This window comes from Phacochoerus africanus, chromosome 1, assembly GCF_016906955.1.
Source record: "Phacochoerus africanus isolate WHEZ1 chromosome 1, ROS_Pafr_v1, whole genome shotgun sequence".
Lineage (NCBI taxonomy): Eukaryota > Metazoa > Chordata > Mammalia > Artiodactyla > Suidae > Phacochoerus > Phacochoerus africanus.
Genome location: NC_062544.1, coordinates 9,450,141 through 9,455,374, shown reverse-complemented (window position 1 = coordinate 9,455,374; position 5,234 = coordinate 9,450,141). Strand labels below are relative to the sequence as shown.

Below are 5,234 nucleotides of genomic sequence, written 5' to 3'. Positions count from 1 at the left end.
TGTAGCTCATCCTGTCATTGTTACTGGTGGGAAACATTTAAAATTAGAAATCACTGGTCTTTGAACTCAGTTTCTATCAGGGTACATAGAAGACAACAGGTGGAGATTCTATCGACCAAGGGCTGATTATGTACCTCGAATTACATCCCTGAGCTTCAGCTTTCTATGTAATAAAAGAGGTACTCTAAAGAAAGGGTTCTTATAATCTCCTTTCTGTAACAATTTGCTTTCTTAATGTCCCCTCACTATTTTCCACAGATCATTCAGTTATCAATTCTGCCTCCCAAAGAAATAAATTTGCGACACTTACTACTACCTAATCCAAGGGTCACAAATTCAAATGCCTGCAGGTTAATAAAGTTATAGTAATTCTTTGCGGGTATACGCGTACTATGCACCTTGTCCTGTAACCAGAGCAAAACACTATCTACACGTTTGTGCAATTTATTTAGCCCCTCCTTCACACGTCTTCATGAGAAATGCCTTCTGACATTCATGAATAGATTTAAGAACTTTAAGATCAAAAGCCTTATTTTTGAATTCTCCATTAAAATCAATCTGGTTTTCTGATTTTCCATCTGGTAACTTTTAAAATCTAAACCCATTAAATATAACTTCTAATGTCATTGCTATCATGAGAGTTTGAGGCTTCGGGATCATTTTCATTGATAGCAATTAAATATCCAATCTGTTTCACTCTGATCGATAAGAACCAAAGTTGCAAGGATCTTCACATGAACAACATCTCCAAGAGAAAGAACCTTTGAACCTGTTTGGCAAACGTCAACAGGATTATTATCTCCACAGCAGTCTGCACTCTTCCCTTTTCAACAGGAGTCCTCCTAAGTCTGAGGGAGGCCACCCTAACTCCACATATGACCCTTGTGAGGAAAGATACTTGTCATACAGCAAAGCTTGGCCTCATTTCCATCTTGTTTACAGGATTCAGTGGCTCTTCCATGGCAATCTCCCTTTTAGCATTTGTCCACCGAGGTACTTCTACACCCTATTAAACAAATTTGAGAAAGAGGCTGGCCGCAGTCAGATGAGTGGCACTGACCACGCTCCTCCATGTGGTGCAAGACCATGGTGTGGTGGAGCTTGAGCCCCGTACTCCCTCCCTGCAGCAGGCAGGCCACCGCGGAGGGAGGGGAAGGGGGAGTGGCACTGGCACCAGGTCCAACTGGTAGTCTTGTGCTTTCCTACCATAATATATGATCTCTCTCCTTGGTTTACATTTCTCTTATACTTTCTGTACTTCTGGGTGAAGGGCTTTGCTCATTCCTCCTTGTAGTGAATATGTATTAGGTAAACGTGGCACTTGTTATCCCTCACACAATTTTATATTCTGACATCAGGGATTGTACATTTTTGTTCTTTAGCTCCAACATAATTTAGAACTGTGCTTGGAATATTTCTAAATCAACCCCAAAGAAGAGACTGCTAAAATTGGACTTTTATTCATTGAATTAAAATAACCATGCATACATGACTATCTATTCTTGCCCAAGCATAAGCACTAACCACAGTCACCTCCACTATAATAGACTCCTACTCACACATGTCCATAAAGTAAACATTTTTGCGCCCTACAGATTTTAGTATTCTTTATCCTTTGTGTTTTACTATGAAAAAAGGCCGACATTGGATAGAAAAAAAGGATGCCTGGGTTGGGAGACTAAGGAGGAGGTAAAGCACAAAACTTTTCCAACATTATAGAACACTGATTCATTTTTAAAATGGTTTTCCCTTCTTAAAATCTTATTTACTGGAAGTTGTTGTCAGGCTGTGATTAAACACACTGATCACAAGTCTCCGCGCTGTTAACAAGACTAGCAATCCGTCTTCTTAGAGGAAGTCTGATTGCCCCCATTGTGAAGGCCTAAATATTCCAGATGGCTTTGCACAGATTCTTGGGGTTTGTCCAGTACTGTGGACAGCTCCACTTAGTCATCCACAATGGCCTGGGTACATGTCCTCCCCAGAAGTGTTATTATGCATCCTTTGTCCAGCAGTTGTCACAATTCTAAGTATCTACTCTTTTGTCTTCCACTGAGAGATACAATGGTGTTTTCAGATTCAGCATCCAACATTTCATGTGTACTAGATGGCTTCTCTCTGAGCCATCACCAAGCTTTACAGCAAGTGCTTTGATGAAGCACATGAAGTCAACAACAAAAAAATAATTTCTGCCATCTCAAGAGAAGCTTAAAATTGGTATCTTTTTTCTTTGGCCTAGTGACTGAGAGTTTTTATGAGTCACTAATACCGTTTTTTTTGTTTTTTGTTTTTTGTTTTTTTTTTTCTTTAAGGAACAGGGGAAAATAAGAAATAATAACATACCTCCAAAGTATCATTGGCAAAGCATAAGATTTTAGATTAGGAAAGCATAAGATTTTAGATTAGGAAAGTTTTAGTGAAAACAAATGTCGCATTGATGACTGATTTGTTTCAATAGGGGGAAAAATAATCCCAGAAACTATAGTAACAGAGAGAATTTTGATATCCCAGTATCAGATCACAAGGCTTAGCACTCCCAAGAAAGTCAGACCCAATAAGGTCAATAGGACTCTGTCCCCCTCTAGTGTCTCTAGTCTTCAAAGGGAATCCATTTCCCTGCTGGCCTCTACAAATCAGTTTTTTCAAGTATCCTTGCAAAAGAACCCATTTGCATTGCACTCCTCATACAAAGTGTTAATAAAGAATCTTGATAAATCCTCAACTATCTTCCTATAACCAATCTAAAGTTGCTCACAGTGAAAGTAAGAGTCAGGATTTCCTCCGGTAACCAACCAATTGCCACATTTGCATGTAATCAGGAAGTTAAGATGGATTGGATTAGTCATTCTAAAAGTGTGTCCATCAGTTAATATCATACAATATGTAACTACAAATAACGCCCCTTGATAGTTTACAAATGTGGTTAAAAGTATGTTTTAGCCCTCGAGTTGTAACAATGAATAAATGATGACTTCTCCCTGCAAAAAATCTCCTCTTTAAAATGACAGATTTAAACAAGATGAGCTCAAGAATTGTAGAATTCTGTGAAATAGCACAGTTCCTTGTCAAATCATTTTTGGCCTCGAATCCTCTGTTTTTTCTCTTATGAAGGTAATAAAATATACCATCTCTACCTCACAGAGGAAATTAAGATTTTAACCTAAAGTTCGTAGAATTATTTCAGCTAGACAACTCCATTGTATTTTCTTTTGGCAGAGTTACATGTCATCAAGAGCCAATACTTCACAGCCAAGAAGTGTAGGTACTCTGGAGTTAGACTCTTTGGATTCAAAACTCAGCATTGCTACTTATAGGCTATGCTGGTTTAAGGAAGTTACTTATCACCTCTCAGTATAAATTCCCTCAGTTGTAAAATAAAAAGAAAAAAAGAGGAGCAGGAGGAAAAGAAAGAAGGTGGTGCTAAAAGAATTAAAAGAAATTTATCCAAAGCAGTCCAACATGAGATACTAATCATTAACTCTTTATAAATGATACCATCTGTGTGGTAGGGGTAAAGTCAAGAAACTAGGCTACAACAACCAAAACAGTAAGAGCAGCAACCCCTTCAGCTGCGCTGAGCATCTGCCATGAACTGGGGACTGTGCTAAGTGCTTGACATGTGTCGTGTCCTCCGTTTCCTTACCTGTGCCCTTCTTCTCCACTTCACTTTACGAATGACCATTTTGCAAAGAGAGTTCATTTCAGGATTCCTCTGTGAATAACATGATTAGAGAATACTCTCTCACTCGCCCTCTCTCATTTGATTCTTGAAACAACCCAAGGGTTATTTATCGAAGTTATTCGTACTCCCATTTTGCAGAGGCAGAAATATTCAGAGAGACTACAATGGTATTAAATATTAGACAACAACTCCTGATTCCAAGTCTGATATTCCTGTTGTCCTACTTCACCGCCTCCCACTGCAAAGACTCCCGGTGCGCAAGTGTCATAAGCCTAATTAATGATGGGCACAGAAATGGAATGGTGCCTGCCCCCTAGAGGAAATCTGAGTACATGGACAGTTGAATGTCCTTTGAGTTCCCCTGCCAAAAGTATATTCTGGCCAAGGAATTATTTTATTCATCAAATGCCAGAGGGTTGAATTTTTATGTAAGCTCAGGATTGGGATGGCTGGCCAGAGGAAGGCAAATAAAAATTGCATGAAGTTTGGAGTAGGCTGGGGGCGGGAGGCAGGAATCTCCCTGCTGACTTGGCCTTTGCTGCATGAAAGAGAAAGCTGAACTTCAGCAAGCCTTATGCGTATCCTAGAAAAACTCATTTGACAAAAATCTAAACCTTCTTTATGAAGGGAAATTCATGATTCTGCAAAGGCCAGAGACCATCCACTTTTTTTTTTTTTTTTGAGAAGGAAATGTGAAAAATAGCAACTCTCTTTTTTTTCTTTTTGTTTGTTTAAGGTATAATTAACGCCCACTTGATACTCAGACTTATGCGAAGCATGGGAAAGCTGATATAAGACATATAATATCCTGCGAGTTTCCATTGTGGCTCAGAAGATCAAGAATCCAACTAGGAGCCATGAGGATGTGGGTTCAGTCCCTGGCCTCGATCAGTGAGTTAAAGGATCCGTCATTGCCACAAGCTGTGGTGTAGGTTGCAGATGCAACTTGGATCTGGAGTTCCTGTGGCTGTAGTGTAGGCTGGCAGCTGCAGCTCCGATTGGACCCCTAACTTGGGAACTTCCATACACCATGGGTGCAGCCCTAAAATGACCAAAAAATAAAAAGACATATAATATCCTTATGCTCAAAGAATTAAATATATTAAGGACCAGTGCTTGGCTATGAAGACTAGAAAGAGACAGACCCAGCCTCAGGGAGCTCACATCTAATAAGAAAGAATACACTAGTAACAAATTATAATACTATAATATGGCACTGCTAGCACTATCAGATATGGGCTCTGTTTAGCACTATCACAGAAATGGTTATGTAGCATGAGAGGAAAAGGTAGGAGAAATATTGATGAAGTAGTCATGGAAGGCTTCACAAAGGAGATGATAGTTTAGGTAGAATAGTGATATTATTTGAATATCAGTATTTCAAGAAAAAATAAGACTCACAGAAATGCTGAGGCATTCAAGGAAGGCTGAATAGTGTAGGCAGTTCTCCCATTCTAGAAACATCCCTTTTTCTTTAAGATAACATCTTAATGGAAGCTAATGAAGCAGTCGAGTGGGAAGAAAGTGATCATTGCTAATGTGATACATACAG

General features: G+C 39.2%; 1 pseudogene; it reads right to left on the bottom strand.

Annotated features, from left to right (window-relative positions):
- Positions 1-427: 427 nt before the first annotated feature.
- On the bottom strand, positions 428-3,682 carry LOC125137961 (inorganic pyrophosphatase 2, mitochondrial-like; annotated as a pseudogene).
- Between the last annotated feature and the right edge of the window lie 1,552 nt (positions 3,683-5,234).